The 15,657-nt window shown below is 38.5% G+C and overlaps 1 protein-coding gene and 1 non-coding gene across 3 annotated transcripts in view; one reads left to right on the top strand and one right to left on the bottom strand.

Moving 5' to 3' along the window:
- The window catches only part of NT5DC1 (5'-nucleotidase domain containing 1), a 112,001-nt gene that overhangs the window by 60,892 nt on the left and 35,452 nt on the right, over window positions 1-15,657 (top strand). The gene's annotated exons all lie outside the window — the stretch shown is intronic.
- On the bottom strand, window positions 11,008-11,080 carry TRNAS-GGA (transfer RNA serine (anticodon GGA)). Its single transcript has one exon. It is a non-coding gene; the product is annotated as a tRNA-Ser (tRNA).

Below are 15,657 nucleotides of genomic sequence, written 5' to 3'. Positions count from 1 at the left end.
ACTGGATATAGTTATAGGAATAAAATAAGAATATATACAATAAAAAAGCAGACTCACAGGTGTAGAAACACCTAGTGGTCATCAGGAGAAGGCAATGGCACCCCACTCCAGGACTCTTGCCTGGAGAATCCATGGACGGAGGAGCCTGGGGGGCTGCAGTCCATGGGGTCGCACAGAGTCAGACATGACTGAGCAACTTCACTCTCACTTTTCACTTTCATGCATTGGAGGAGGAAATGGCAACCCACTCCAGTGTTCTTGCCTGGAGAATCCCAGGGACGGGGGAGCCTGGTGGGCTGCCGTCTATGGGGTCGCACAGAGTCAGACATGACTGAAGCGACTTAGCAGCGAGCAATAGTCATCAGTGGAGAGAGGGAAAGGGGGAGGGGTGGTGTAAGGGTAGGAGGCTAAGAAGTACAAACTGTTGTGTATAAAATAAACTATAAGGTATATTGTACAACACGGAATATAGCCACTAAACCATCACCACCAAAGGACAGATCCAGAAAACCTGCCTCAACATCTTAACATAAAGCCTGCCTGCCTGATTCATGGAAGGGATAGAAGGAAGCCGTAGACATATCTGGATTTTCTGTCTAGGTATAGGAATCCAGAAATTGGGTGGTCAAAACACAGATAGGTGGTTGTCAGAGACCAGGTAAGGGTGAGGGGAGTAGGCCAAAAAAAATGGGTGAAGGCAGTCAAAAGGACCATTCTAAAATAAAAAAGTCACGGGGATGTAATACACAGCTAAACAGTTAATACTGTGCTTTGTATTTGAAAGTTGCTAAGAGAGTAGATCTTCAAAGTTCTCACCTTAAGAAAAAAAATTTGTAACTGGTGATAGGCATTAGCTGGACTTATTGTGGTGACCATTTAGCAATATATACAAATACAAATCATACATTGCACACCTGAAACTAGTATAATTATATTACATGTCAGTTACTCCTCAGTTAAAAAAGACTTTGGCCAGTTTCATTAAAAGGGATTTCTACAGTGAAGCAGAAAACTAACTCTCAGTCTTCTGTTGTTAAAGCAGGTATCACTAAGATAAGCTGGTGTGTGGAAGTCAAATTACCAAGAGCTCCACCTTCTCCTCTAAGGATTGAATATATCTAACCCAGTATAAAGAAGCATGATATTGGTGAAGACAGCTTTATTGAAAAGTCTAAAATTTTATTTCCTTTCTAGAAACATAGAACAGTTTCCCTCCAATGATAAAACTCCTTAACTGATCTCCCCCCAAAAAACGCAAGCTTGCCAGAATAGTGAAAACAAAACCAAAAACAACCCTTGGGCTTATTGACTTAGGTGAGAACCAAAAAAAGCCTCCGGCTTTTAACAAATTTGATGTTTGAGTGTTCACATTATAAACCATCATGCCCTAAACAACTCTTCCTTGACTCGATACACATTTCCAGATCTTCTGTGTTGTCTCTCATGGGTCTAAGGATACAATGCTAATTAGCAGTAGAAAGAAACAGTTTCCATAATCCTAATTTTTATCGTTACACAAATGACTAAGTCTTGACCCTAAAATAGTCAAGTTGAAAAATTGTAAAATAAAATATGTTTATCTTTTTGTAATGTATTTAGCATAATGAGATACTCACCTTGAGGTATTATGAGGGTAGGGATAGCTGTTTATTTCAGAAATAGAGTATAATAGGTATTCTTCCAGTATGTTTCACTATCACTGTCAAAATGCTTCTTGCCTCAATATTAAAATATAGAAATCTGAAAACTGCATCATGGCAGGAGTGCGTGAAAGTCTCACAGTCATATCCTTCTCTTTGTGACCCAATGGACTATACAGTCCATGGAATTCTCCAGGCCAGAATACTGGAGTGGGTAGCCTTTCCCTTCTCCAGGGGATCTTCCCAACCCAGGGATCAAACCCTGGACTCCCACACTGTAGACAGATTCTTTACCAGCTGAGCCACAAGGGAAGTTCAGGAATACTGGAGTCGGCAGCGTATCCCTTCTCCAGTGGATCTTCCTGATCCAGGAATTGAACTGGCTTCTGCAGTGCAGGTGGATTCTTTACCACCTGAGCTATCAGGGAAAGGATTTAGTTTACTTTTCTGATCAGGCAATAATACTTCTATTCAGAGAATTGTGGTTTTAGCGTTCTTTTTTCTCCTTGAATTTATCAATCACAAAGACTTTTTTTTAAAAATTCACATACTATATTAAATTGTTTTAATCATCCTCGAGGCTGTTCAAAAACATTGCAGATTTTTGGTAACCATTTGGTAGCATGATTGGAATCTAAAGCAGCTTCAGTGATAACCCAGTATTATAAGATTTCATTGGATTAAGACACACCTCTTGGGCCCTGTTTTTTTCTGTTATTACTTGGAGTGATTTTTTTTCTCTCTCTCTTTTGGAAATGCACAAGAATGTACATAATGCTAGCTAAGATTCTTTATGTATACAAAAGCCCCTTATCGTAAACGATTTGTTAACCAGTGATTTCTCTGAAGCAATTAACATTTGTTAGAACTTTAGAAAAGTGTCAGTAGGCATAAAATAGCAAGAAGTCATCATCACAGTAAAATCTTGGGTTTTTAGACTGACGAATAACCGTCCAGTTTTCTATAAAATTAGGAATTTAACCTAAGAGGATAAAGATTTCTATTTCTTTATTTCACATGATTATTATTTTAATTTTTTTATTAGATAGTCTGAAAAAAGATGTATTTTACTTTATTCCCTAAAAGGAATAAAATGTTTTACTATTAATATATATTTTATACATATTATGGGCTTCCCTGGTGGCTCAGAGGTTAAAATGTCTGCCTGCAATGCGGGAGACCTGGGTTCGATCCCTGGGTCGGGATGATCCACTGGAGAAGGAAATGACAACCCACTCCAGTATTCTTGCCTGGAGAATCCCATGGACAGAGGAGCCTGGTGGGCTACAGTCCACAGGGTCTCAAAGAGTCAGACACAACTGAGTGACTTCACTAAGAGGATAAAGATTTCTATTTATTTCACATGGTTATTATTTTAATTTTTTTAGTTATGTAGTCTGAAAAAAGATGTATTTTACTTTATTCCCTTAAAGAAATAAAATGTTTTATTATTAATATATATTATATACATGTTATAATTTATTATTATTTCATTGATTATTTTGAGGATACAAGGGAACTAGCTTTGAAAATAGTAAATAAATGGAAAAAATCAAAGAATTATCTCTTGTACATATTTTAATGCACAGTAACTAAATAGTTGATGCAGGAAAGCTTTTCTTTATAAAAAACTTTCAGCTTAAAAAAAGGAAAAGGAATAGTAGAACTGATTACCACATTTTGCAGTTTCTGATGAGAAAATGGATCTGGGTAGTATACCTTTTCTACTTAAGTTTTGCTCTCTGTTTTTAGTTCCACTCCTGAGAAATTTTTTTAGGTGTAAATTGTGATCAGAGATTTACCTCGATTAACCAGAAGTTTCTCTCTCATAAAATGTTAGAGTTGTGTGACTGAGTGTGTGTATGTAATTTTCTCCATTTTGAGTACCAGTAAGTAAGCTCAGAGTTCAGTTGGTAACTTACATGCTGCTGCTGCTGCTGCTAAGTCGCTTCAACTGTGTCCGACTCTGTGCGACCCCATAGACGGCAGCCCACCAGGCTCCCCGGTCCCTGGGATTTTCCAGGCAAGAACACTGGAGTGGGTTGCCATTTCCTTCTCCAATGCATGAAAGTGAAAAGTGACAGGGAAGTTGCTCAGTCATGTCCGACTCTTCGAGACCCCATGGACTGCAGCCCACCAGGCTCCTCTCTCAATGGGACTTTCCAGGCAAGAGTACTGGAGTGGGGTGCCATTGCCTTCTCCGGGTAACTTACATAGAGCCCCAGTATTGGCCGATGTGTGCATTTTATTTCTTGTCTTATATTGACATTTTACTCTTATTTCCTCTGGTTGTGATGTTTATTCTTTCTGTATCTTTATCTTTTCCTAAGCGTTTTGTGCAAGTAATTCAGATCCTTTGTACATGGAGAGGACACATGCATGTACATATAAGCAGATGAGCCCAAGTTGGATGACACTGAGTTGTGTTTATGGGACTGCTGGTCCGCTGTCATTCTCGTGGATGAAATAGAGTTCAGAAGTTTAAACCAGCTATGCAGACTGTTTTTCTTCCTTTAAAAAGACTCTTGCTTGTCAAGTGAGAGTAAATGTTTGTAGTTGGCTATGGTAAAATGTTTTGAGGGTGAATAAAATGATTTTAATAGAACTGTATCCTTAAGGAAAAGGATACAAAAATCTATTCAGATGCAGCAGGTAGGGAAGTGAAATAATGGTAGGCAGAGCAGATCCCTAAATAAATGCCAAGTTCATATTAGCATCACTTCAGAGCAAGTACATAATTATTTTATTGTACATTTTGCTATATCATGCATTTGCCTTTCAAGATGTTTAAACTGATTTCACAGGAGAAATAAAATATATGCTTTTCTTTTAATAAGTTTTCAGAGCATGTCGGAGTAATATGAACAGCATGATATAATGGAAACGGCACAGTCTCTGTTTAAATAATGGGCAAATTATTTTATCTCACTGAATTAACCTCAGGGCTTTTTTTCATCTGTGATAAGGGTATAACAATATCTATCACAAAGGCTGTAGTGACTGTTAAATAAGACAAGGCATATAAAGTGTTCGGCGTGTAGTAGATAATATGTGTTTATTTTCTTTTCCTAGCACTGTATTTTCACTGAGGCCTCCCTGAGTCAGAAGAGTATTTTTAAAAATTATCATGCTATGTTTTCTTTCATTATTAGGTGAATATACTGGGGATTTTTTTCCTTGAAAAGTGAAGTTATTGCTACAAGATGAAAGGAAGTAATCTCTGATGGTTCTCAGGTTGGTAGATGTAGGGTGAGGGAGCTATGGACAGTTACTTGTTACTTGAATGCAGAATGAGAAGTGAGGGAGACAGTATAGTGTTGAGGAGCTAGGAGCATTGCATCTTGAGAAAACAAAGCAAATGCCCTCCCATCCCATTTGTTGCCCTTTTTGCCCAGCTAAATTTAAGTCAAGAGCAATAAAAGTGAGGGTGGGTATGGGGATAAAACACCCGGTGAAGAAAGCTTGTACTTTGGCACAACCTTTTGCTTTATTAGGTCTTGAATAAAGTCAAACAGGAAATTTTAGACCTGTGAAGCTGCCAAAAATGTGTTGGTCTCTGGATTCTTGACAGCTGAACTGCCAGAATCATGTGGTACGGAAAGAATCGTTCTTCTGCAGAGCAATTGACAGGTGTGCTGGATTTCAGTAATCTGAGTAGGTGCCAGAGGGCGGTCTTAGTTTCACTGGGTGGGGTTCTGTGTGGTGCTTCTGCAAGCATCCTCGTTAGTAACTTGTGTGTACTAAGTTGCTTCAGTCACGTCCCACCCTTTGTGACCCTATGGACATCATTGTCTGCCAGGTTCTTCTGTCCATGGGATTGTCCAGGCAAGAATACTGGAGTGGGTTGCCATGCCCTCCTCCAGGGGATCTTCCCCACCCAGGGATCAAACACATGTTTTTTATGTTTCCTACATTGGGGAGGGGTCCTTTACCACTAAGCACCACCTGACTTACCCCTATTTATAAAGACCGTTACAAGGAAATCCTAGAATTATGAGCTGGGGTTGAGTTGAGAAATTATCCAACTCCAGTTCCTTATTTTAAATGAAGAAACTGGGGTTGAGAGGTCTAAGGTGACTTCCCCAAAGTTGCCTAGTGAGTGTTACAGTAGAACCAGGACCTGAGTCTCTGAACTCCTGGGCTCAGTGCTGTTAACAGGAGAAACCATTCCTTAGAAATGTAATATGTACTTCTACTTATTTAATAGTATTCAGCCTTGAACGTCAGTGTCTTAAAGGAAAAGAAAACAACAACAACAACAGTTTTTCCTTGGAATTTGTTACTTCTGACCTGAAACAAGACATATTGCTTCAAGATGCAAAACAAGGAACAGCATCTGAGATCTTCAAAAAATGTTAACCATAAGTAAACAAAAAAACCCTGTTGTACTTAATATTATAGTTCCTGTTTCTCTGTGGAAGGAAAGAGGAGGAAAGAGAAAGGTCTTACAGTGCAAGTGATTTCTACTTCGTAGGTGCTTCATAAATATTTACTAATAGATTATAGTTTATTGATAAGATAAAATATCCTTCAGCAGTCACTGTCTAACTCAAAAAGATATTTATGTATTTGATACATACGAGTAACCACATCTTGATTATTCAACATATATGGTACCACCATATATATGCAATTACTTGCAGTAGGAAAATAGCCTGTCTAAACAGTTTGTAAAGAAAATCTTTTGCTGAAAATAATCTACAAAATTGTCTAACAATTATGTAATAAAGTAGTTTAGATAAGTTTCTACAATCCACATCAAACTCTGAAATGTTTATCCTATGACCTGACTCCTAAAGTTGTGTATATCGATAGGCAGTATTTTTGTGCTCCCTAGACTTTCAGTCTGCCAGCTTTTCATTGTTTATTGATGTCCTCGCCAGCAAGGGAGCAGGAAACATTATCAGAGATGAATTTAAATTAATTTTGCTACTTTGAGCTATATTGACTTCCCTTTCTATCCACACAAAATAAAGATAATAGAAATCATCAGCAAACACAAGAGTGAGAATTTGGTCTTATGAAAGGCATCTGATTAATCTCCTTTTTGCCCATTACTCAGATGAAAATTGATAATCATTAATATCATGGTAAGAATTTATCACATGAACTCCAGTCCACTGAATAGGTAGGTAGTGGTAGTGGATGTAATGTTTTAAGAGATGAATGTCAGTTTGGACTTAACTCTAGGTTTGGCAGGTTAACCCCTGTAAGTCTTCAGCACACATTTAAAATTGAGATAAATTGTATTATTATTAGTGGTAGTGCATATGAGTGTTAAACAGAGTCCCTAATATGTAGTGATCTCTCAGTAAATATCAGCTAATACTGTTATTGATGAACGGGATGATTCCCTTTTTGTATGTAATCAAATATTCTTATGAAATATGTTTCTTCTATCCCCATCATTTGAATTTGTTCCTCCAGTTTTATTCTGGTATAATTGGCATGTAGCAGTGTAAAAGTTTAATGTATGCAGCATAATGATGTGATGTACATACATCATGAAGTGATTATCACAGTAAGTTTAGTAAACCTCCTTCATCTCCTATAGATATAAAATAAAAGAAAAAAATAGTTTTCCTTGTGATGAGACCTCTTAGAGCTTACTCTCTTAACAGCTTTCATATATAACGTATAGCGGTGTTAATTATGTTTATCACATTGTACATTACATTCCTAGTATTTATTTATCTTACAAATGAAAGTTTGTACCTTTTGACTGCCTTCATTCAATATCCCCTTCCTCCACTCCCCACCTCTGGTAACCACAAATCTGACCTCTTTTTCTGTAAGTTTGTTTTTGAAGAATAACTGACCTACAACACTCTATAAGTTCCTGGTGTACAACATAGTGATTTGATGTTTTAATATGTTTCAAAATGGTCACCACAGAATGTCTAGTTATAGTATGTCATCGTACAAGGATATTACACAGTTATTCACTATATTCCCAACACTGTACATTTCATACCTGTGACGCATTTATTTTGTGACTGGAAGTTTGCCCTTCACCTGTTTCTCTCATCCCCTCAAACCCCTCTCCCCTCTGGCAGTCACCTGCCTTTGTTCATTTGTTTTCTATTTTAGATTCCACATATAAGTGAAATCATTATTTTGCTTAGCATAATGCAATCTAGGTCTGTCTGTATTCTTGCAAATGGCAAGAGTTCATTCTTCTTATGACTGAGTAATATTCCATTTGTTGCATTTCTGCACACTAACAACTGTCAGAAAGAGAAGCTAAGAAAACTATTCCATTTATAAGCACATCAAGAAGAATAAAATACCCAGGAATAAATCAAAGGAGGAAAAAGATCTATACTCAGAAAGCTACAAGACCCTGATGAAATAAATAGAGCAACTCAGCTATAACGCACTGTTGAAATAAGTTGAGCATGACACAAACAAATGGAAAAATAGTTCATGCTCATGAATTAGAAGAGTTGATATTGTTAAAATGACCATAGTAATAACCAAGGCATTCTGTAGGTTCAGTAAAATCCCTATCAAAATATCAATAGCATTTTTCACAGAATTAGAATAATTCTAAAATCTGTATAGAAATACAAAAGACCCCAAAACAATCTTAAGAAAGAAGAACAAAGCTGGAGGTATCATGCTTCCTGGTTTTGAACTGTAGTATAGAGCTACAGTAATCAAAACAGTATGGTCCTGACACAAAAACAGGCATACAGATCAGTGGACCAGAATAGAGTCCAGAGATGAACTCCCACTTACATGGTCAATTAATTGGCCATATAATACAGTCAATATTATAATATTTCAATTAATTGACATATAATGGGGGAAAGACTGTCAATTTTTAGACTGTGTTGGGAAAACTGGATAGTTACATACAAAAACAATCAAACTTGACTACTTTCCCCCATTATTTCAAAAAAAGTTGACATATTAGAGTTTAGGTATATATAAGAAGAAAGCCTGGACATTTCTTGCTCAAATTGAGTTCTGTGTTTCTGTTAATATTTACATTAAGTAAGTTCTTATTTTAAGAAACTGTTTTTCCTGAACTGTTTTCTTCTGATGTAAGTCAAAATTAAGTCTTAAATAACTTCAAACAATATTTGCTTTATTATAAATGGTAAACATGAAATTCAAAATTCAGAAGTTGAATTTTCAGCTTTTGCCTTATACCTGTATAGAGAGTCTAAAGCTTCAACTAACCAGAGTCTAGCTGGTCTGAATGCTGTTATTTTGTCAGGTTTTGAGGGCATGTTTCCTCTGTCAGGAATTCTTCCTCATGTTACGCTGAAACGCATTTCTTGGTGCTCATGACTGTAACTTGAGCCTACTTCTCTGTGCTGAACTTCCCCTGGTCTCCTCACATGGCGTCTTCTCAGGACCCTGGTTCTCCTCTTTGGTAGACCTTGACCTCTCAGAGATAGTACCCAGAGTTGTTCCTCAGAAGCTAATTGTGTGAGATGCGCCTGGTTTGTGAGAGTGTGATTGGGCTCGGTGTCCCTTTCATGTCAGCGCTATCCTGCTGGAGTAGTAACCCCAGTGCTTACAGATGCTCATGTATTACCTGAGAAGCCCAGTGCTTACGAATCTTTGGCCTGCCTTGACTATTCAGTTTGTCATTGTAGCGTCTTTATGTAATGGCCTTTTGATTTGTGTTTTTCTGTGTTTTCTAGTTCTGCCAGTTTTTCTATTGTTTATTTATAAAAATCCTTCCCTGCCTTATCCTTAGTAAATAAGGAGTGAGAGTAGTGTGTTGCTTTCCATAGGAGTGCTCTAATTGATGATAAAACATCTAAACCAGAATCATGATGTTTTATTTCTAAACAAAAGGCAGAAAGAGCCCATGTGTTAGGCAGCTGAGGTAGAAGCAAAGAACCTTGGGCTTTGAGGGGAAAAGAAGACTTGGTTTCACATTTGGAACTTGCAGCTTACTTGCTGTCTGATTGTAGCTAAATCTTTCACTCTCTGTGATGTTAAATTGCTGTATTTGTGAACTAGAGACGATTCTGCCTCCTTCATGGGTTGACAGCACAAAACAATATTTGCAGGCAGTGTTTTATAAACTGAAAGTATCATATAAATGGATCTTACTAATGTATACGGAATACACTTTATCTCTGTGTTAAAGGACACATAAGCAAAAAGTTATCTTTAAGAATTTAAAAACAAAATGGTGTTTTCAAAAGTTTATTGTTTTTAAGTCTGCTATAATGAACTTTGAATTTTTCATCTTTATTTGGTGAGCCCAAATATAATTTTGCTGTAAAAATTTGATGATATGAACAGTAGAAAAGTAAAGGCAGTTAGAAACTCCAGATTAAAAAATGTACAATAATGTCATTGTGCAATCACAATACAACAAAAATGTGGGATTTTGAGCAATTATGAAAACTAAGAAAAAGAAATCCACTTGACCTTTGTTCTAATAACATGTTCTTTTGAATGACAGTTCAGTAAAAAATGGACTTCTGGAAGTAGAAACGTAATTCTAACACACTCCTTGTTTCTGTAATGAATAATATTTACAGATCACAATACAGTAAACACAGATTATTTACCTTTGATTTTTAGAAGCAACTCATTAAGCACAGAAAGGTTTATTGGTAATTTGAAGAAAATAAGATGATGATCAGATGGTAAGTTGTAGAAGGGGAAGGGGACTTCCCTGGTGGTGCAGTGGCTAAGACTTCACCCTCCCAAAGCAAGGGGCCCGGGGTTCAATCCTTCAGCAAACTAGATCCCACATGCCACACAACTAACATCCTGCATGCCAAAATGAAGACCCAACACAGTCAGATAAATAACTATTTAAAAAAAAAATGTAGAAGGGAGTTGGAGAGTTGATGGGAAGGAGAATTACTAATAGCCTATTTTATGTTGTGGGGAGTTAAATTTTGATGGAACAACAAATAGAGCTGGATGCGCAATATTTAAAAAGTGACCAGTAAGAGAATAAATCTGAATATAACTATAAATATTATAAAGAGGAAGGAAAAGAATAATAAAGGTTAATGTGAATTAAGTGAATTCTCATTTCTTAGTAGGAAGTCAATGGATATTGTCTAAAGCTTATGAATTAAGTATATTACTCAGAGCTGTGAATGTAAATTATCAGAAGGGTTAAGAACAAATGACTAAAAATGGTGATTTTTGAGTGCAGGACTGAAGAGGGGTGTGTATAGGCCTAGAAACTTCAATTTTTTTTTTTTCTTGCAGTTTTATTGAGATACAGTTGACATACAGCCGTGTATAAGTCAGGGTATGAAGTGAAGTTGCTCAGTCGTGTCCGACTCTTTGCGACCCCATGGACTGTAGCCTACCAGGCTCCTCCCTCCATGAGATTCTCCAGGCAAGAGTACTGCTATTTCCTTCTCCAGGGGATCTTCCTGACCCAGGGATCGAACCCGGGTCTCCTGCATTCCAGGCAGACGCTTTAACCTCTGAGCCACCAGGGAAGCCCAAGTCAGGGTATACAGCATAATAATTACATTAATGGTTATCACTGTAAGTTTAGTAAATATTCATCTTTTCATATAAATACGAAAGTAAACAAATAGGAAAAAAGCTTTTTTTCCTTGTAAGAATTCTTAGGATTTACTCTCTTAGCAACTTTCATATGGAGCAGTGTTAATTAGATTTATTATATTGTACATTACATCCCTAATGTATATTTATCTTATAACGGGAAGTTTGTACCTTTGACTGCCTTTATCTGATGCCCCATCCCCTACTCCCCACCTCTGTTAATGCCAAGTCTGATCTCTGTGCTGAGTTGGTTTTGAAGTGTAATCGACCTGCAGCACTGTTTTAGTTCCGGGCGCATCCACCCATCCCATCCAGTGTTTGACACCTCCTGTAAGACTGTGGTTGGTAACATGGGGATGTTAAGGGACTAAACTTGGCATTTGTTTATCACTGTGGTCTTGTGACCTCATGTCATCTCCAGGAATAAGATTGTATCACAAGATGACAGTTTTCCTTTCTTTAACTATCATATATTCCATAAGCATCTGATTTCCTTCATAACTTAGGTAGTAATAGTGAGAGTGGCACTTATCTCATAGGCTAATTATGAGTGTTTGATGAGATAAACATGTACTTGGCACAGGGCCTGACACCTAAAAAACACTAAGTAAACATTTGGGTGTTTATTGTTGCTACAATTGACGAGCAGTTACTATGTACCAGACATTACAGTGCATGGAGTACTTTTACATATACCTATCTGCATCATCAGGATCTCCCCAAATAGGATTACCCCAAACTATACTGCCCCTGTAAGCTCTATTTTTTTATAGAAGGCAATGGCGATTTATGATCCCAGGACACACCTAGCTTTGCTCAGAAAATGTCCTCCATTGAATGTTAGTACCAAGGATGAGCAAGCTTTTCTAAAGCTTCCGAGAGGTCATAGTAAACAAGGATTCTTTTCCTCTGTCAAACTGCTGGGTGCTCACTGACAGCATCAACAAACAGGGATTCAGTCACTTACTTCCTCTCCAAACTGAGGTCACTGAGCAATGAACAGCAGTTTCTGGGGAACAGCCATCTACTTAGTAAGGCTGACCAGTTCATTGGCAGACTTTCTAAGCCACCATACCATTCTGCACAGCTTATTCCTGAACTAGAAGATAGCAGATGCATGGCCCACTAGTAAACAATGGCATATATGGTAAACACATGAGCCATGGCTGCTTATTGTAATGAGCACCCCTTCTCCTGTTTGACCCACGTGTAAGAACCAAAAGTGTTAGTCACTCAGTCATGCCTGACTCTTTATGACCCCATGGACTGTAGCCTGCCAGGCTCCTCTGTCCATGGAATTCTCCAGGGGAGAATACTAGAGTGGGTTGCCATTCCCTTCTCTAGGGAATCTTCCCAACCCAGGGATCCAACCTGGGTCTCCAGCATTGCAGGCAAATTCTTTACCAGTTGAGCCACCAGGGAGAACTCTTTTATCTGATGCTGAGCTGTATCTCTTAACCAAAATGGGTTGGTTTTTTTTTTTTTTTTTTTTTCCTGCTAATAGACTAACTCACTAAGCTGCAGAATCCCCCCAGAATCTTCCACGATTGTCCCTCATAGCCACCAATGGGAAAGTAATTCAGCAAGAGTAGAGATGGCATAAAACTGGGTGAAGTTCTTTAGCGGTCCCTGGGTTTAGGGTCTCTCAGTGTGAACACTGTTGTTATTTTGAACTGGATAATTCTTTGTTGCAGGAGCTCTTCTGTGCATTATAGAATGTTTGACATCATCCCTGACCTCTCCCCTAGACTCCAATGGCAGCACACCCCTCCCCAACAAAATGTGTCCAGACATTGCCAGATGTTTCAGGGTAGGGGAGAGGAGGAGCAGGAAGAAAAATCACCTCCAGTTGAGAACCACTGCTGTAATACAATTAGAGACCTTTGTCCGTAGAATACAGAATCTCCAGTTGTTTCCTTCTAGATAGATAGAGTCTGTCACATACCTCTGTTAATATTTTCTCTCCTGGAAGGACTATGTTCTGGTAATGTCAGTTTCTTTTTTCCTTTTTCCTACAAGTTGTGAGACTGGTCTTTGAGTCCAGGTTCTCATCCAGAAATCACTCAGTAATGGAAAAGAACAATATTATCATCGAAAGACTGAATTTTATCCTAACCCTGCCATTATTAGTCTTGATCTTGAGCAAATGCCTCAGCTACTCAGAGCCTTGGTTTACCCATCTGTCCAAGAGGCTGTGGATGTGAGAGAAGCACGTGTAGCAAAACCCATTAGAAACTAAAAAGGAACCCAGATCTGAACCAGAGCTCTTCTGGAGGAGTGTCTGACTCTAGGACTGGGGCAGGCAACATGCAAGATGACTAGATCATCCTGTGGTGCCACAAAGTAGGGAAGTGGTTCAAAAGAAAAACCAAAACATAATGATGGGATACGTCAAAGGGACCCAGGAATCAAGTAATAGGGCTCCCAGTGGCCAAAGCTGGAACCATTTAAGGACAAAATAAATAAAGTAGTATTGGATTATAACCCAAAGTATAAAATAAATACCAGTGAGTCTGTTGATATAAATAAATGACTGAATGAATAAATGAGGAGAAGAGACTGCTTGCCTATACAAATGAATTCCAAATAATTTTTGCAGACATTTCACCTTCTAGGAGATGGAGCATAACTCCCCACTCCTTAATTGAGGGCTGTGCATAGTGACTTCGCTTCCAATGAGTACAGAATGGTAAGGGGAAAAGAGAGCAACTTTTCAGTGGAAAAACCTGGTGAGCATTACCTCATCCGGGTGCTCGAGATCAACATCAGCAGTGAGATGTCATGTTGATGACATAAATACCCTTGATATGATGTGAGAATGGCACCTCTCCTCTGGGCTCTTTCTCCCAAAAACCCATAACCCTAGTCTCACCACAAATCTCGGTCAAGGGACATTCTGCAAAATACCTGACCAATACTCCTCCAAACTGTCATGGTCATCAGAAACAAGGAAAGTCTGAGAGACTTGTCACAGCCAAGAGGAGCCTAAGGAGACATGACCACTAAATGTGGTATGGGATCCTGGAAGAAGGAGAAAGACATGAAATAAAAACTAAGGAAATAAAAATAAAGCGTGGCCATTTTAATAATATATCAGTCTGGGTTCATTCATTGTGACAAACGTGGAATATTGTAAAGTGTTAATAATAGGGAAATAGCAAGTGATGGAAATTCTCTTACTATCTTTGCAGTTTTTCAGTAGATCTAAAGTTATTTACTATTATAAACAGTGGTTATTTTATCCAGAAAGATATTAGCAGGTCTAGTTTATGAATCTCTAAGGTTTAAAATAGGAAAAGGAGTATGTCAAGGCTGTGTATTGTCACCCTGCTTATTTAACTTATATGCAGAGTACATCATGAAAAATGCTGGGCTGGAAGAAGCACAAGCTGGAATCAAGATTGCCGGGAGAAATATCAGTAACCTCAGATATGCAGGTGGTACCACCCTTATGGCAGAAAGTGAAGAGGAACTAAAAATCCTCTTGATGAAAGTGAAAGTGGAGAGTGAAAAAGTTGGCTTAAAGCTCAACATTCAGAAAACGAAGATCATGGCATCTGGTCCCATCACTTCATGGGAAATAGATGGGGAAACAGTGGAAACAGTGTCAGACTTTATTTTTCTGGGCTCCAAAATCACTGCAGATGGTGATTGCAGCCGTGAAATTAAAAGACACTTACTCCTTGGAAGGAAAGTTATGACCAACCTAGATAGTATATTTAGAAGCAGAGACGTTACTTTGCCAACAAAGGTCCGTCTAGTCAAGGCTATGGTTTTTCCTGCGGTCATGTATGGATGTGAGAGTTGGACTGTGAAGAAAGCTGAGCATAGAAGAATTGATGCTTTTGAACTGTGGTGCTGGAGAAGACTCTTGAGAGTCCCTTGGACTGCAAGGAGGTCCAACCAGTCCATCCTAAAGGAGACCAATCCTGTGTGTTCATTGGAAGGACTGATGCTGAGGCTGAAACTCCAGTATTTTGGCCACCTCATGCGAAGAGTTGACTCATCGGAAAAGACTCTGATGCTGAGAGGGATTTGGGAGCAGGAGGAGAAGGGGACGACAGAAGATGAGATGGCTGGATGGCATCACCGACTCGATGGACGTGAGTCTGAGTGAACTCCGGGAGTTGGTGATGGACAGGGAGGCCTAGCGTGCTGTGATTCATGGGGTCGCAAAGAGTCGGACACAACTGAACTAACTGAAGGTTTGAAAGTCTGTTTGTGGAATCTCTCCCAGACATCATTCTCACGGTGATGTTTAATGTCCTTATCTATGGTATTTATGTATCACTTAACAGTCTTCACCAGGTTGGTGTAAATCTGGTGGCAGACCAGCTTTACTTTCTGTTGTGAGGAAATCCACATGTTCTCTCTTCTTACCGCACCTTATCAGAGCTGCCTTTACAGCTTATAGGTTCTTTCTTCTAACCAAGATCTAGAAGATTCCCTGTTTGGTTTCTGTTTTCTCAAAGAGGAATGGAAAAATGAGGTACTGTGGCAGCACCCT

The sequence above is a fragment of the Bos javanicus genome, chromosome 9 (assembly GCF_032452875.1).
Source record: "Bos javanicus breed banteng chromosome 9, ARS-OSU_banteng_1.0, whole genome shotgun sequence".
In the NCBI taxonomy this organism is placed as follows: domain Eukaryota; kingdom Metazoa; phylum Chordata; class Mammalia; order Artiodactyla; family Bovidae; genus Bos; species Bos javanicus.
This window is presented reverse-complemented; position numbering and strand designations above follow the sequence as displayed.